This window comes from Lynx rufus, unplaced genomic scaffold, assembly GCF_022079265.1.
Source record: "Lynx rufus isolate CCGP_SWC_20201006 ecotype Redwood Valley unplaced genomic scaffold, mLynRuf1.p SCAF_3, whole genome shotgun sequence".
Taxonomy (NCBI): Eukaryota; Metazoa; Chordata; class Mammalia; order Carnivora; family Felidae; genus Lynx; species Lynx rufus.
The window spans coordinates 78,514,828-78,534,158 of NW_025814845.1; the positions used below are offsets into that span (position 1 = coordinate 78,514,828).

The window sequence follows — 19,331 nt, forward strand, 5'->3', positions numbered from 1 at the left end:
TTAAAAAAATAAAAGAAGAAGAATTTAGATGATCAGTAATTGAAAGGACAGACAAATTAAGGAGATTCTACTTTGAGTATGCCTCATTTCTAAGAGCTGTGGGTATATAAAAAAATAGAAACTAACATGTTAGTAAAAAATACCCTACTATAATAGTGGATTTTATTATTTATTTATAAGCTATGATTGTGTGAGATTCCAGTTTATAAAATATATATTTTCATTTTATAAAAGAAAATAAAAGTAAGATTTGAGACAATCATTTTGCAATTTGGATTCAAATCTTCTCTCTCAGGAGGTAGAAAATTAACAATAAAATGAGATAAAATATGGAGGCAATGAGATTTAGAAAATATTGTAGATGAAGTCTCTTAGTGAGAGTTCTGTGATTTTAAAACCCGGCTGATCAAGATCTGAGGCACCTTTGCTTTGCTGATTTGTGCTACTTTGTTGAGGTTTTTCACTAAACATTCTTTGTGATTTATAATGTGGAAAACTGTTTTTTCACTATTTTGCAAAGAAGAATTTGGTATGTTATATATCTTTCCTTTAATATAATATTTATCAGTATATACTTTGAAACATGTAATTCTTAATATACTTGATTTATGGCATAAAATGAGTCTTTATAAAATTGTTATACACTATTATATCATATAAGATATCTTGATTATCCATAGTTTAAACTTTAGTCTCTTCGTCTGAGTAAATGTCTCTGACCACAGTCCTAGTTAGAACAATAAGGAGAAATAATAATATTCATAATATTAAAATAATATGCTATTCCTATTATCAATGTTTCTCAAATATTCTTCAGAATGGTACATGTCACCAGAGTGATTCCTTTAAAAGAAACATTGTAACCCACTAAAATTCAGTTGAATTTTTTTTATCACTATGAGCTGGCAGTGCTGAACATGTCAGTGGTAAAAGGCCCCTCGGTACCAGGTGTCCACTATCCATTCCAACCACCATTTTTCCATGTTCTACCATTAGTTAAGAAACGAAGCTAATATAATTTTACATGCCAATTATATCTCAATTAAAAGGAAATTTTTGTGTGGGGAACCTCTTTAGCAACCTATCTCAATAGTGTCTATCTTGTCTCAGTTTTAGGCAAGTCTTTCTCTAGTTCACTCTTTGTTATCAACAGAGTGTGCGTGTGTGTTTTTTAGGGGCGGCAATTAATGAACTACATTTTTCTTTGTTAAATCTACTTTTGTCAAATAGAAATATATGTTCATAAAAAAGGAATACACGCATGAAAGTTTATAAAATCTCTAATTCTCTCTTCAAAGCACAACCAATGTCAGTTAGCCTTTTGGTTCATATCATTCCATAAGCAGATATTTCACCCTTCTGATTCTTTTAGACATAGTCTAAAGCCCGCAACATATATTAACTATCATTGTTTTGTTATTGTTATTTTTGTTTTATTTTAACTTAAATTGCTACTATTTCAGTTTACTTATGCAAGTCACATTTGTTCTCTGACATGTGGGTCATTTATAATGATGACTTATTTTGGATAACGTTTTCAGCTCTGAACTCTTAATTGCCTGGTGGATGTCATCAGTTCTAGGAACTATCCTATCATGATCTTCCTAGAAATATATATAACACAATTTTTTGTATCATTTTAATCTACCCTCAATCATCAGTTATTCTTTATGATTCTGTTTGTTTTCTTTTTTTTAATGTTCATAAACTCCTCCTTTATTATTGGCATCATTTACTATTGGCTCTCTACATCCTTTTGAAAAATCTTATCCCTAGTGTATATTAATCCAATAGATATTTTTAAATCACTTACTATCTTGTAAGAACAGATACTTTCAGTAAATAAAGGTAATCAGACAAGATATGTTTATAAGGAACATATGGTCTAGGGGCTCCTGGGTGGCTCAGTCAGTTAAGTGTCTGAGCAGCTCAAGTCATGATCTCATGGTTCATGGGTTTGAGCCCCACGTCAGGCTCTGTGCTGACAGCTCAGAGTTGGGAACCTGCTTCAGATTCTGTGTCTCCCTCTCTCTCTGCCCCTCCTCTGCTTGTGCTCTCTCTCTCTCTCTCTCTCTCTCAAAAATAAAACAACATTAAAAAAAATTTTTTTAAAGAATATACAGTCTAATAAAAGATGGAGCTATCACATAACCGATATTAACACAAGGTAAGAATTAATATGTTTCTGATATAAAGAGTAAAGATGAACAAAATTCAGAGGAAGAGGTCAATATTTCTGCTTCAAGTGGCTAACAAGTCAGCATTTAAGCTGATTTTTGAAACATAAATTGATTTTGTAAATGTAAAGATGATTAAGTGATACTCAAAGGAAAGTGAACAGAATGAGTAAACAAAATGGGAATATTGGGTCAAGTGATATGGAGAATAGCAAGTACTTTTCTTAAGCTAAAATTCATGAATATGAAATAAACTAATAGAAGTAATGTTTGAAAAGTTCATTAAGATCAGGAAATGGAAAGCTCTAGAATAAGTGAAGACTTTATTTTTTACGGTGATCTGGTCACATTTTTGCTTCAGGTAGATTAGAATGACATGTATTTGAGATATGACTTGGAAAAATTAATGGCAGAGGATTGCTATAATTTTCCCATGATAATTTTAATGACTTTCAATTATCAAGGTAGAATCTATTTTTATCTTGGATCCCATTTTGTCCTGAGTCCTACTAAGTCCAAAGTATGTAGATTATTTGTTTGTTAAATGTCACTTTTCATTATTTTTGCACTAATTTTGGTACAGATTAATTTTAGTAAAGTTAAATAATATTGTGATAAATTTATTAGGTTTTTCTCTCCTACTAAGATATTCAATTTAATTATGCTGTTATTATTATTACCTAAAAATTCAAAGAGCTGATAACCACTGAGATAACCGCAACAAAATTATTAAGGAAAAGCTTGCCATACTAGATCTCTAGAATAATTAAAATCACTAATTTATTAAATTGACTGACAACTATCCCAATGGTAAGCATAAAATGGAGCCCTGAAACCAAGCTGTATATATGTGCAAGCTTGGTATATGAAAAACAAGGCATTATAAATAGAGAATGAATGTTAAGACAATGGTTTATCCACTTTAAAAGTAATTGGATCCCTAAACACCAGCTTACAAACAAACACACTCCCACAGATACAAGATTTGTCAAATATATAAATATAAAAACAAATACTTTGAAACTATTAGAAGGATAGAAAGGCTCACCCAAGCCTTTGGATATATGTATATGTCCATACATATGTGTGTGTGTGTACATATATATACACATATGTGTGTGTGTGTGTATATATATATATATATATATATATATATGTAAATATATACATATAAGAAATATATATAAAAGACACTTAGGGATAGGAAATGATTACTTAAACAACAAGCAAGAAGTAAAATGAATAAAAAGGTTGCCAATTTTGAAGTGCTGATGGCATGTAAGTCTAGAGATTTTTGTCAACTCTAAAGTTAAGGGACAAAGCTATTATTATGAATATATGTCAGAGTACCTTAGCGTGACCACTTTATCCTCATCAAAATGCATCAGACCATAAATAGAATAAAGTACGAAATCTGTATGATAGATATAGCAAAATAAATTCTCAGTTTACCCAAAACCCTTGATTAAAAATAAACTCTACAGTGTACTACCTCAAGACAAATAACTTGGTAGACTATGAATGCTCTTTAGACTCTGGCATTCTGATATTAAGTGCTAAATTTACTACATTGTAGCTGAATAATTGAAATAGCTACAGAATTGAGCAGCATCAATATTTCAAAAATAGAAGTCCTAAAGGCATACCATAAATTTTGCAAATGACATATATGATAAAGGGTTAGTCTCCAAAATCTATAATGTATTAAACTCAATACCCAAATACAAAATAATCCAATTAATAAATGAGTAGAAGACATGAATAAATACTTTTCCAAAGAAGACATACAGATGTCTAACAGATACATGAAAAGATGCTCAACATCATTCATCATTAGGGAAACGCAAATTAAAACTACAATAAGATATCACCCACACCTGTCAGAATAGCTAAAATCAACAGCACAAGAAATAACAGGTGTTGGTAAGGATGTGGAGAAAGGGCAACACTCTTACACTTTTGGCTGGAATGCACTGATGCAGCCATTCTGGAAAACAGTATGAATGTTCTTCAAAAAGTTAAAAATAGGACTACCCTACGATCCAGCAATTGCACTACTAGGTATTATCCTATAATACAAAAATACAGATTTGAAGGGATACATGCACCTGATGTTTATAGCAGCATTATCAACAATAGCCAAATTATGGAAAGAACCCAAATGCCCATATACTGATGAATGGAAAAAGAAGAGGTGGTGTGTGTGTGTGTGTGTGTGTGTGTGTGTGTGTGTGTGTATATATATATATATATATATATATATATATAATGGAATATTACTCAGCCATAAAAAGAATGAATGAAATCTTGCCATTTGCAATGACATGGATGGAGCTAAAGTGTATTATGCTAAGCAAAATAAGGCAGTAAGAGAAAGTCAAATACCATATGATTTCACTCATATGTGGGTTTTAAGAGATGAAATGGTTGAACACAGGGGAAAAAGGAGAGAGAGGCAAACCATAAAACAGACTTGTAACTAAAGAGAACAAACTGAGGGTTGCTGGAAAGTAGGTGGGCAGGGGGATGGGTTAAATGGGTGATGGAGGAGGAGAAAGAAGATGGTGGCGTAGCAGGACACGGGGTTCACCTCTTACTGCTGATCACTTAGATTCCACCCACACCTGCCTAAACAACCCAGAAAACCGCCAGAAGACTAGCAGAACAGACTCTCCAGAGCCAAGCATAGACAAGAGGCCCACAGAAGAGGCTAGGAAGGGCAGAGAGGTGGTGCATGCTACATGGACTGGCGGGACGGAGCTGGGGCAGGGGAGGGGCAGGCGCCTGGCAAGGTGGAATCCCCGAGTCTGGTTTGCAAAAGCAGAGGCACCAGACTGTGTGAGTTCTGACAGCCAGCGGGACTTAACATCTGGAATGTTATAAATCAACAGCTCTGCTCGGAGAGAGGGAGGGCAAGAGGACACCGGGAGGGAGAGGCGTTGATCCCCAGAAGACAGAGCTCAGCTCGGCAGGGAACAAAGGCGCTGGCCAGCGCCATCTCCCTCTCCCATCCCCCAGCCGAAACCCCAAAGGGAACCAGTTCACCAAACTTGCTTGCATCCCACAAACACCCAATGCTGTGCTTCTGTGGATCCATCCCTCCGACCCGGTTGGCCTCCCTCCCAGTGCTGCAGGGCCCTCCCGCAGGGGACCACTGAGGGCAAAGCAAGCTGAGCCTGCCCCTCCCGCCCCTGTGCACATTGCTGATCAACCCCAGCTAATACACCAGATGCCATCAAAGCAGCACCACAAGCCTGGCACTGTGCAAGTAGCCAAGATAGGAGCCACACCACTCCACAGTGAGCCCTGCCCCTGGGAGAGGGGAAAAGGTACACACCAGTCTGACTGCGGCCCCAGCGGTGGGCTGGGGACAGACATCAGGTATGACTGTGGCCACACCCACCAACACAAGTTACTCCAGACAGCACAGGGAAGGTGCCCTGCAGTTCCGCACCACCCCAGAGACTATCCAAAATGACAAAACGGAAGAATTCTCCTCAAAAGAAACTCCAGGAAGTAGCGACAGCTAATGAATTGATCAAAAATGATTAAAGCAATATAATGGAACAAGAATTTAGAATAATAGTCATAAAATTAATTGCTGCTAGGCTTGAAAAAAGTCAGGGAGGACAGCAGAGAATCTATTGCTACAGAGATCAAGGGACTAAGAAATAGTCATGAGGAGCTAAAATGCTATAAATGAGGTGCAAAATAAAATGGAGGCAACCACAGCTCGGATTGAAGAGACAGAGGAGAGAATAGGTGAATTGGAAGATAAAATTATGGAAAAAGAGGAAGCTGAGAAAAAGAGAGATAAAAAAATCCAGGAGTATGAGGGAAGAATAAGAGAACTAAGTGATGCAATCAAATGCAACAACATCCATATAATAGGAATTCCAGAAGAGGAAAAGAGAGAGAAAGGGGCTGAAGGTATACTTGAACAAATCATAGCTGAGAACTTCCCTGATCTGGGGAAGAAACCAAAAAGCATTTGGCAAATTTTAATAAATATTCATGGTAAAAATTCTCAGCCAACTAGAAACAGAAGAAATTGTTTTCAACCTGATAAACAGCATCTATGAAAAACTTAAAACTAACATATTTACTTATAAAAGACTGAATGCTTTTCCCATAAAATGAGAAAGAAGGGAAGGATGTCTGTTTTCACATCTTCTATTCAACGTGACATTAGAGTTCCTAGGCATTGTAATAAGACAAAACAATAAATAATAATAATAATAATAGGCATATTGATTGGAAAAGATTGCCTTTAACTGTCTTTAATTCATAGACAAAATTGAAAGTCCATGTGGAAAATCAAAGAAATTTACAAAACAGACACTAGAATTAATAAATGAGTTTAGCAATGTCACAAAATAGAAGGTCAAGATCAATTGTGTTTAAATATTAAGCAGAAATATTGGAACATGAAGTCAGAATAAAGCATTTAACAAAATATGTATTAGACTTATACACTGAAAATATAAAACACTGATGAGAAAAACTTTAAAAATTTCTAATAAATAGAGATTTATATGTCATTCATAGAGTGGAAGATGCTAAAATATTCTCTCTAAAATGATCTATAGATGAAACACAGTACAAATATCAGCAGGCTTCTTTTTAGACTTGATACACTGTTTCTAAAATTTATATAGAAATTCAAATGACCTAAAATGACAAAAACAATTGTGAATAAGGGAAGCTGATGCTACCTGATTTCAAGATTTATTCTATAACTACAGTAATCAAAATAGTTTGGAGTTTGTATAAGGACAGACATAGATAAGTAGAGCAGAACAGAATTCACAAACCGACCAACATATATGATGTGTTCATATTTTATGTAGGTGCCAAGGTTGTTCGATGTAGAAAGAAAAAGTTTCAACAAACATTTCTGGAACAATTTTTTTATATCCAATGCCAACAAAAGGTTTTCTTTCTGTAGGTCATGCCATATACGAAAATTAAATTTGAAATGGTTCTTAGATATAAATATAAGTACTACAGCTACAGAAATTCTTGGGGAAAAAAACTAGTAGAAAATCTTTGTGTCCTTGAGTAAAGCAAAAATGTCTTATATAGGATACAAAATTATGTACCATACAATACAAAAACTGTTAATTTGGACTCCATCAAAATTTGTTTAAATGTTCTTCAAAAGAAACTACAGATCTGGAAAATTAAAAACCAAGCCACAGCCTGGGAAAAAAATATTTTAAAAACATAATATCTTAGTAAGAATTATAACCAGAGTATATATATATATATATATGTTAAAAAAATCCTATAGTCAATAATAAGAAGGCAAAAATCAATGAAGTAGTGACAAATATTCTCTCCTGTCCAAACTCTAGTCAGGCTCTTCTGAGCCCTTTATTGTCTAAGCCTCAACCTTGGCTTATAAAGCCCTGAATAAAATAGGTCAAAGCCACTAAAAGTGCCTGTAGCTCCCCTTAAAGTGTCTGCCTGAGAAAACTGACAAAACAGTTACCCATTTTTCAGACTATGCCGCCAAGAGTTTCCTGTTGGTACCTGTCAACACTTGCAGACGGAGTCCCTGTCTCCCAGTTTCTGTGGGAGGGTGGCACCCTAGCTTTGATAAGTGTGCCAGTTAATAAACCAATGTGGGTTTCACAGGACCAGTCTCTCTTCCCATTTTTTGCAATTTTTCATTTCCCTGACTCTACTTGGCCCCTATTCATCTCCCTCCATATTCCTCTGTTCTCCCCTTAAAACACCCAGTTACTTCTGTACAATCAAAGTTGAGTTCACTTCACACTGGACTCTTTTCCCTAGTGTAATAACATATTACTGATTAAAATCTGTCCTTACCACTTTGCTGTCTGCCTTTGTTTGCCTTTGACATTAGGCAAAATATATGAATAGGCATTTCACAGAAGATTATAAACAACAAATAAACATATGGAAAGGTGCTCAATATTGTTAATCATGTGGAAAATGGAAATTCAAGCTACACACCTACTGCAATGGCTAAAATTAAAAAGAAAGTATCAAATGTTGATCATGACAAGGAGCAGCTGACACTGTCATACATCTCTAGTGGGAATGCACAATTTTTCAGCCACTGTGGAAACTTCTTTGGCAGTCTTTTGTGAAGTTAAATACATACTCACTGATATCACTCTACCCATTTACCCAAGAGAAATGAAAACATATGTTCACATAATAAGTTGAACTCAAAAGTCCATAACTGTTTCAGTCACAGTAGCTTAAAACTTGAAGCAACTCTAATACCTCATCAACTTTTGAATGTATAAACAATATATTGTATAGTTATTACTGAAATACAATTGAACAATAAAAAAAGAACAAGCTATTGACTCATTGAACAACAGAGAAATCCAAAAACTATTATACTAAGTGAAAAAAAGAGGCAAAAGTCCACATATGCTATGATTCAATCTACATGAATTTCTAAAAGATAATAATAATCACAGAAAGTAGAACAGTGGCTGCTAAAGGCGATGGGTCATTGAAAGAAAACTCACTGTAAGGAAGTGTTGGAAGGTGGGCAAATGGGTGAAGGGAGTCAAAAGGTACAAACTTCCAGTTATAAAATAAAGTAATGGGGATATAATGTACAGCATGACAACTATAGTTAATATTGTGCTGCATATTTGAAAGTTGCCTCACTGAGGCACGTGGGTGGCTCAGTCAGGTGAGCATCCAACTTTGGCTCAGGTCATGATATCATGTTTGTGGGTTTGAGCCCCATATCAGGCTCTGTGATGACAGCTCAGAGCTTGGAGCCTGCTTTGGATTCTGTGTCTCCCTCTCTCTCTACGCCTCCCCTGCTTGTGCTCTGTTTTTCTCTGTTTCTTAAAAATTAAAATAAAAAATTTTAAAAAAGGTTAAAAAAAAGTCTCATTACAAAAAAATTCTGTAACAATGTATGGTGACAAATGCTAACTAGACTTATTGTGGTGGTCATTTCACAATATATATAAATATCGAAAAATTATTTTGTACATCTGAAACTGATATAATGTATGTCGATTATACCTCAATAAAAACAAATAAGCGATGGAAATGTTCTATTATATGATTTTGGTGGTGGCTATAGAACTATTAAAGCTCATTGAACCTTTAAATTTAATTTTAAAATGTTATATGAATAGAATATCAATAAACTGGGGTGCCTGGGTGGCTTAGTTGGTTAAGCGGCCGACTTCAGCTCAGGTCATGATCTTGCGGTCCGTGAGTTCGAGCCCCGCGTCGGGCTCTGTGCTGACAGCTCAGAGCCTGGAGCCGGTTTCAGATTCTGTGTTTCCCTCTCCCTGACCCTCCCCCGTTCATGCTTTGTCTCTTTCTGTCTCAAAAATAAACAAACGTTAAAAAAAATTAAAAAAAAGAATATCAATAAACCTAATTAATAAATTAATCATTTCTTGATACTTACGTCTATTGAAAGAATAAAAACTGCCACTAGAAAAAAACCCACATTTTATTGATTCCAAGACACCCATTTTTCAATATCTTTAAAACTACAACACATCTTACAATGCATCGTTTTTTTTTCTTTTCCTTCCCTTTTTTTTTCTTTCCTTTCCTTTCCTTCCCTTTTCTTTCCTTTCCTTTCCTTTACTTCCCTTCCTTCCCTTCCCTTCCCTTTTCTCTTTCTTTCTTTCTTTCTTTCTTTCTTTCTTTCTTTCTTTCTTTCCTTTCTTTCTTTCTTTCTTTCTTTCTTTCTTTCTTTCTTTCTTTCCTTCCTTCCTTTCTTTTGAGAGAGGCAATGGAAGAGAGGGGCAAAGGGAGAGGGAGAGATAGAATCTTAAGCTGGATCCATGCTGTGCATAGATCCAGCAGGACTGGATCTCACAACCATAACATCATGACCTGAGCCAAAATCAAGAGTTGGACACCTAACCGACTGAGCCACACAGATGCCCCAATGTATGGTTTCTTAAAGTCAGAATGGGAAATACTTTTTCTTTCTTAGTATTATATGAAGTAATGAGGCATCTAACACTGGATGGCATATTAGATTTAATGAAATATGGTAATACTAAAAGGTTGAATTAAGCTAATTCTACCATTTATGTTTATGTTATGTGTGTTTCAGGCAAACACACATATACATATAGATATATCACGAGTAATCTGCTTTTTAATTATTTTTTTTAAAATTAGAGAAAATATAGAATATAATAGAAGCCTATGTATTTACCATCCATAATTATTAAAATTTCCATTTACAAGAAAAGCATACAGTTCATCCCTTCTCCCCTTTCCTTTTCTTACCATAGAAGTAAATATACTCCTGAATATGTCACATGTTCTTTATACCCATATTATTACATTTTGTATTCATAGCAAGAAATAACGAAGTCGTGGGCCGTAACATAATAGAATACTATCTAACAGTCAAAATAAATGAATTAAATTGACATGTATCAACAGAGATCAATCTTGAGAACTTAAATTAGGAGAAAAATCAAATAATAAGTGTATGATAATTGTAATACCAAAATACTTTAGGCTGTTTTCTATGTGCTAGGCACTGTTCTAAGCTTTCTACATATATTAAAAATACACATATAAACTCATTTAATCCTGAGAAAAAGCTCTCACATTATCATCATCCCAGTTTACATATGAGGAAAGTGAGGTATAGATGGATTAAGTGTTTTGCTGAAGATTAAACAGCTAATAATTTATTTACTCTTAGTTTGTCTGTCCCCAGAATCTGAGCTCTTACCCACTCTAATATGTGTAAATGTAGTATTGACCTACATTGCTATAACAAATAGTCACAATAAATATGTCTTATTCAGATAAGGGTGAGAACAAATGCTTCAGGTCAGCAAGGTGGATGGGGTGAGGGCGGTGTATAAGGTATTCAGTCTCTCTGGAACCCAGACTTAGAGCAAACCCACCATCTTCAAAACCTGGCTTCCTACAGGACTCTGGCAATCCCCATTGAACAGAAAGAAAATAGCATAGAGGACAAAATAGCATAGAGGACAAACAATGTGTAAGAGCCAGGCCTGGAAGTGGTAGATATCATATCTACGCACATTCCAATGACTAAAATTCAGTTATTTGGCCACAGTAACCATATGAGAGCTTCTGTCAGGAGCTCAGATTTACGACCTCTCAGTTTTCTTTTTTCTGATATTAACTCTCCTTTTTCCTGAACACTAATCATTGGCAAAAAGCACACAAACAAATGCACTAAAAAGCAAGTAAATATGTATATGACTATGTATAGAGTCGAGAACTTAGTTAATATAACCTCAGCTGGCTTGGCAAATGTATTTTTGATTCTCTTTCTGTTTCACTAACTTAAAAATTTTTAGAATTTTTTTTGACAGTTGAAGTTATTGTCACTGTTAATTCATTCTAAATTCATGGTGGTATATTAACCTCATCTTAGTTGAGCCCTAAGTTTAGTCAGAAACTCACAAAATTTGCCTAGCTGGATTTCAGAATTGTTATGGACCGATGATTCCTATGTGTCTTCTGTCCTTCTCTCTCCCTCCTTATGTGTATTTACTGAGGTCATCCTATCTTGTTCTCCCCCACTGTATGTTGGATAAAGACAGGAAAAATTCCCTTTCTAGTTTATAAGTCTTGTATTAAGTAAAGCTACATTTAAGGAGCTACCACTTAGGTAACAGCCCTGAGAAGCACCATCACAAATTGATAAGATTTAGATGATGAGATGATAGACTTCAAGCTAATGCTATAATGGGATGAAACTTTTGGGAAAGAAGAGAGAATTTTTCATATGGGCAGAATTTGAATATTTATGGTCAGAGAACAGAGAGTGGTAGCTGCAAAGATAGCTATATATCGCTTATTCCACAAGCTTGTCTGCAATGTGACATTAACAGTCTTCCATCATAATAAATGTACAGAATGATACAAAATTAAGAAAAAAATATATGTCAATATGTACTCAGACATCCTAAATCCAAAATTAAACTATACCCATTGTATACAATATAAATGAGAAAAAAGAATATAAAACAAATATCAAAGCAAATATTTTTGATATAGTTAATGAATGACAGGGCTTTAGCTGAAAAGTGTTAATCTTGATAACAAATTTTTAGTACTTGTATTTTTAGTGTTATTTTCAGAGAATAATTGTTTATTTACAAATACATAATAATGGATATGTAGGAGCACCTGGGTGGCTCAGTTAAGTGTCCAACTCAATATCAGCTCAGGTCATGATTTCACAGTTCGTTAGATCAAGCCCCTTTGTCAGTGAAGATACTGCTTGGGATTCTCTCTCTCCTCTTTCTCTGCCCCTCTCCCACTTGCACACTCTCTCCCTCCCTCAAAATAAATAAATAAACTTAAAAAATAATGGATATATAAGCAATATGTGAAGATAAATTTACTTTATTGAGCTTATTAACATCTGGATGTATCTGTAAGTAGCTATTGTCCACATGAGCCTAAATATTTGTATGCTTATTTTCCTTAAGTTTCAGTCATATGATAGAAGTGAGAGAACTATTTTTTATGTTCTCTATAGATTTCATGGACCCGTTAAATAAATATTCAAAAAATAATTTACACACACAGACACACATACATATGTTGAAAACTCACAAAGAGCAAATGTGTTTTATAAATTCTACATGACTAAATTAACAAAGGCCAATTTGTTCAGTACTGTCATTTTGTTTTTTTTTTACCCTAAACATGAAAGTACACTAAAAGAACCTACTTATGTGCCCAAAAAAGGAAGAAGGTGTTTTCAATCAGCAACACATTGTAAAGACAAAGCCAAAAACAGTTTGCAGTTTTTTGTTTCATTTTAACAATTACAAATTTCTGCTTTTACCAATATAGAGTTTTAACAGTTGAACAGAATGTTTTCTGTATCTCAAGGCAGACAAAATAGAACTGCCTTAGGAAAAAAAAAATTATTAAACACACCTCCCCCCAAGACACACACTGAACTCAGAATTACACAGCATGGCCCTAGTCTCAAAAGATTGTGATTTGCTTTGCAGCCCAATGTTTCCTGCTGTTACAAAAAAAATATGTAAGCTTTGTTTCATGAAAAAGCTTTAACCTGAGAATTACTGCACCACCATGGTTACTCAGTGAAATATATTGCATAATCTACAAGGTAGCAAGAAAACATTAGGTTTGGAAAATAAAATGATCTTTCTGTTGGAAAATCATCCATATGCCCCCCATGCATGTGTAGATACCTAAGCAGTTTACCACATTCTCTTAGAAACATCTTAACTATGAAGGAAGTTCCCACAGAGAAGTATGTGAATCCCAGCAGTGTGCAAATCACTTCTCTTATCTAATAATCTCTTACAAATATACCTTTGGTTGTTCTTTGACTTTCCTAAAGGTGAGACTCACCACAGGCATTCATTTTGTCTGCCAAATATTTTTTCAGAAGCTGTTTGCTTTTATGCTGTTATACCTGAGATGGGAGCTCATGACTCCATGAGAGAAGAGAAAGCAACATTCATATTCAAATGCTAAGAAAAATAAAGTAAGCTTCTCATGTTTAATTCCATCACTTTTTAAAAAAGCAGGAATTCTTCTGTTTTACATAGGATGAAAGAAGCATTATACAAAGTGGTTTATACAAGACAAATAAGTATTATTTAAAATAAAAATGATGAAATATTTTTGAAATATTACTTATTTCCATTACTTCCCAAGTATTAAAGATAATAAGAAAACACATGCACATAGCGTACATGCACAGAGGTTCCCAATTCAACCTGAAAAAAGCTAGAATTCATTCTATAAAGCTGTTGATAAACAAGTCCTTTATATGTCTAATTATAATCATTTTACTATAGCATCTAAAAGAACCAGTAATTTAATACATGTCAGTTATTTAACGTTATTGATTAGGTTACATAAAACATGTAACATTGATATAAATGTTCTAGATAAGTTCTAATATAATTGAAAAAAGCAATACTTTTCCACCCTATCATGTTTTCCAAATTATTTTTCAAATTTTAAGGAATTACCTGCCAAAATAAATCCCATTAACAGAGAAAGATATACTTAGTTTATTTAAATTGAAGAATTTAAACATTTAAACATACATCTCTGTTCATTTCTATTAATTAAATTATTTTTAATTATCTATACTCAATATAAAATTACTACTTAGAAACTATAATTAAAATATTGCTGTGCTAAGTTAGAACTTAAAAAATTAGCAATGTAAATAGTAATATTCCATGTATCTATGCCACATACTTTGCCTTCTTTTTGCTACACTCTTACAGAGCTATTGTTTAGTATTTCTGTCTGAGAAATGCATATGATTTCAAAATATTAATAAGGAAAACAAAGTAGCAACCTATCACTATGAATTTTTCTATTCTTTCTCTATTCATATACGTATTTTCCTGATTCCTCTTTTTTATTGTCTCTATGTCTTCTGTTATTTGTTCCATTTCTTTTGTTGCCTCAGTGTTACTTCTAGATGCTGGAGCTTAACAAATTTTAATGGTAACAGCCTGAGAATCAGTTCCCCTAACCACGTGCAGGAAGGGGAGTAGAGAGAAGCAGTTATAGATAGTCTTGGCAAAACAAACCATGGGGAAAATTCAGAATCCCGCTGACCTTTTCTGTTTCTGGAGATGGAGGTATGTAATTAAGGCATTTATTAGGTGAAAGGATTTTTTTTTGATATTTAAATTCAGTTTATTTATTTATTTATTTATTTATTTATTTTTTTTTTTTTTAAATTTTTTTTTCAACGTTTATTTATTTTTGGGACAGAGAGAGACAGAGCATGAACGGGGGAGGGGCAGAGAGAGAGGGAGACACAGAATCGGAAACAGGCTCCAGGCTCTGAGCCATCAGCCCAGAGCCTGACGCGGGGCTGGAACTCACGGACCGCGAGATCATGACCTGGCTGAAGTCGGACGTTTAACCAACTGCGCCACCCAGGCGCCCCTAAATTCAGTTTATTTAAAAATTTCTTTTTAATGTTTATTTTTGAGACAGAGAAAGACAGAGCATGAGTGGGGGAGGGGCAGAGAGAAAGGGACACAGAATCCGAAACAGGCTCCAGGCTCTGAGCTGTCAGCACAGAGCCTGACGCGGGGCTCAAACCCATGAACCATGAGATCATGACCCGAGCTGAAGTCAGCGCTCAACCGACTGAGCCACCCAGGTGCCCCTAAATTCATTTTATTTTCATTCTAGTATAATAAACCTATGTTATATTAGTTTCAGGTGTACAATATAGTGATTCAACAATTCCATACATTACTCAGAGCTCATCACATTAAGTGTACTCTTAACTCCCTTCAGTGAAGTGATTTTAAAAGAAATATTCAACTTAGTCTTGTGGGTCGATTATAGGATAGGCATTTTCAAACTATTACTCAGTTTTCATTCCTGAAGCAAATCATACTGCCCATCTTTAAATGGTAGACTTAATAGCAGAGAACGTGTTCATGAGGAGTAATGTTGCTTAAACAGGTGAAGTGTTTTTCAATTTGTGTCATTTGCATGTAAGGTATTAACAAATTTTTAATAAAAAGTTCACTTGCTTCAATTTTTATATTATGAATTTCAAGAAAACCTCCTTATAAAGATCTCTTTAACATTTGGGAAACCTTTTTTGTTTTTGATTATATTTAACACTGCTGAACATTGCTGTTATTTAACTATAAAGACTTTTACAAATCACGAAACAATTGCTTTCATGTGTGAAACAAAAGAAAAATGCATAATCATACAGTTCAGGAAAATGTTATAGAAATTCTTGCAGTAAAATCTATAGCTGGAAAAATAAAAAGCAGCCTGAAAAAAATATCATAACGGTATCGAAACTTGCAACAAATAATTGCATGCTTTAACTAAAATAAGAAACAAAGACACAAAAACATGCCAATAGCACGGATTTTTGGCTTATTTTTAAATATTGCTGTACTTCTTTTTTTCTGATTTTTTTTAATGTTTATTTTTGAGAGAAAGAGAGAAACAGAGTGTGAGCAGGGGAGAGGCACAGAAAGCAGACACAGAATCCGAAGTAGGCTCCAGGCTCTGTGCTGTCAGCACAGAGCCTGATGTGAGGCTCAAACTCATGAACCGTGAGATCATGACCTGAGCCGAAGTTGGATGCTTAACAGACCGAGCCACCCAGGCACCCCAATATTACTGTACTTCTAAACATAAAATATAATTCATGAACTTCCTGCAAAAATAGAAGACTAAAACAGTATTGAAAAATCTCCCCCCTTTGATATTTAACAAAATGAAGAAAAATAGTAAAAATAACAAAATTCACCAGCAGGAGCCAAACTATGACAGAGATAAAATGAAAAGCCCAACCCAAAAATGTAGTAGCTAACAAAACACAACTGATCTTAGTTTTAAAAAAAAAAAAAGGTATCATCCCTGCCCCATCTCCCCCCAAAAAAGCAATACTTAGGAAATTATGAGAAAAAATTATGTAAATTCTCAACACTTTCTAATTTTGAGCGAAGCTAACTGGAGTGATTCATCAGCCCTGGGCAAATCAGGATGACTCCAAGAAAGTAAAAATAACTTACATGATACAGGGAAACATCAGTAGAGTGAGAAAGTATCACCAGGATTTTCCATATTCCAGGATATTATACTGAGTTATGTAAAAGATCTAAAAGCTACGGGAGTGCCACAGTTTTAGCTGGCATTAGTGGCCCTGACACAGAATTTAATAAAACAATAAGAAAAAGAACCCAGCTCAGATTCCACAGAGCCGCAGCTGAGGCCTAGACCTTTCACTACTTATTCTTGTATTCATTCCTTTAACCACTTTTTAGTGAGAATCTATGATGTATCTGGCACTGTTCTAGGCAGCGAAAAAATGACAGTAAAAAATCAGACAATAATATCTTAGTATGACAGAGTTTACATTCTAATAGTTAGACACAGCTTTTAAAAACAAACAAAACTCAAATAAGTCTACAGCCTATTAGAATAAGATAAATTGAGTGGAAGAATTAAAGGAGAGAAGAGAGAGAAGATGACAAATAAGTAAAGACTGGAAGAAAGGGGATGAACCATGGACAGGCAAAGGTGAGATTCCAGGCAGTACAGACAGCAGGTGCAAAGGCAAGTGTAAGAAACAGCCAGCTCGAAGTGGTATTTACATGGAGTGAGCTAAGTGAAGATTAGAAGGTGAGATAAAAGGGTAATTGGAGTGGAAGTGGAGGCAGGTACATGGCATAGGGTCTTATACCATTGTATGTATTTTGGTTTCTATATGGAATTAGAAGTGAAGCCACTGAGTGCTTTGAACAGAGGAGAGACTTAATCTAACATATAATTTAATTGGCACATTCTGACCATGGTCCTGAGAATAGACACTAGGAAGAACAAGCGTAGAAGCCAGGAGACCCATTAGGGAATTATATGACTAATTCAGAGAAAAGAGGATGCTAGTGCTAGCAGTAGATTTAAAAAAGAGGTTAAAATTTGGATATATTTGGAAACTAGAGCCAATAGAATTTTCTGACTGATTAGGTAAGGATGTGAAAGAGAGGAGTCAAGCCAGAAGTTTGGCTGTGGATATGTAAATTTTGAAATGCCCACTTAGACACCCAAATGGAGATTTGATGATTGGCGCTCAGTGAGAAAAGACCCAAGAATCTTGGCATCAGATAGGACACCCAGCCCAAAAGGAACCTCACCCTCTTTGTCAAATAGCCCTGCTATATTGGTCAGCAGCAGCAAAGGGCTATTTAGGCTAACCATATAACAGTACCTCCTGCAATAAACCAGTTCACCCAGTCCTTGGACCGCCAAACAGCTACTCAACTGCTTAGGCTGACCCACAAATATACACTAGAGACAAAGCAAGAGAAGAAGCAGAGATTGTTAGTCCAGGCTGAGAAGAAAGCTGCTGGCAAAGGGACTGTCTCCACTAAGAGGCCTCCTGTCCTTCAAGCTGAGGTTAATATTGTCACCACCTTGGTGGAAAACAAGAAGGCTTAGCTGGTAGTGACTACACCTGATGTGGATCCCATTAAGCTGGTTGTCTTCCCGCCTTCCCTGTGTCATCAGATGAGAGTTCCCTTCTGCGTTACCAAGAGGAAGGCCAGGTTGGGGCATCTAGTCCACAGAAGACCTTCACCACTGTCACCTTCACACAGGTTAACTCAGAAGACAAAGGAGCTTTGGTTAAGCTGGTAGAAACCATCAGGACTAATGACAATGATAGATATGATGAGATCCACCGTCACTGCAGAGGCAACGTTCTGGGTCCAAAGCGGGTGGCTTGCATTGCCAAGTTGGAAAAGGCAAAGGCCAAAGAACTGACCACCAAACTGGGGTAAGTGTATGCTGTTGAATTTTCTGTACATAAAAGTAATAAAAAGTAGTCCTCTTCCCCCCACCAAAAAAAAAAAAAAAAAAAAAAAAAGATCCTTACTGGAGGTAAAACATGTGACTTTGTCAACATAAAGATAGTATATAAAGCTGACGTCAAGGTTTTGAGATAAAGAAAACAGGAAGTACAGGAAATTGAAAATCAGAGCCTAAGAGAATTCCAATAAGGGAAATCAGAAGGAACCAAAAAAGGAAACTAAACATATATGGTCAATGAAGCAGGATGGTGTCCCAGATGTTATGCACAGAAGTTTCAAGGAACGGTGTCAGGTGCTAAGTTAAATGCTGCTTGGGAAGCCTGGGTGGCTCAGTTTGTTAAGTGTACAACTTTGGCTCAGGTCACGATCTCACGGATCGTGGGTTTGGGCCCACCATCAGGCTGTGCGCTGACAGCTCAGAGCCTGGAATCTGTTTCGAATTCTGTGTCTCCCTCTCTCTCTGCCCCTCCCCTGCTTGCCCTCTCCCTCTCTCTCTCTCCAAAATAAATAATGCTGCTAATAGGTAAGATGAGGACTGAGAATTCACCATTGGATTTAGCCACATTGAAGTTACTGTTGGCCATTCCTGTGCAAATGTGGAGACTGAAAACCGGCTAGGCTCAAGGAAGAATAAGAGAAGAGTTGGGGAAAATGGGTATAGAAACTATGAGAAAGTTTGCAGTAAATGGAGACCAAGACATTTAGCAGTGATCAGAGGAGAAGAGGGATTAAGGAAACAGTTTTTTTTTTTTTTTTTAATGTGATATATAAGCCTGTCTGTCTGCAGCTGGGATTATCTAGAAGAAAAACTAATGTT

The 19,331-nt window shown here is 35.4% G+C and overlaps 1 protein-coding gene and 1 pseudogene across 1 annotated transcript in view; one reads left to right on the forward strand and one right to left on the reverse strand.

The window, feature by feature from the left end:
* STPG2 (sperm tail PG-rich repeat containing 2) overlaps nucleotides 1-19,331 on the reverse strand; it is a 640,262-nt gene that overhangs the window by 105,473 nt on the left and 515,458 nt on the right. The window lies entirely within an intron of this gene.
* LOC124520398 (60S ribosomal protein L7a-like) lies at nucleotides 17,212-18,484 on the forward strand (annotated as a pseudogene).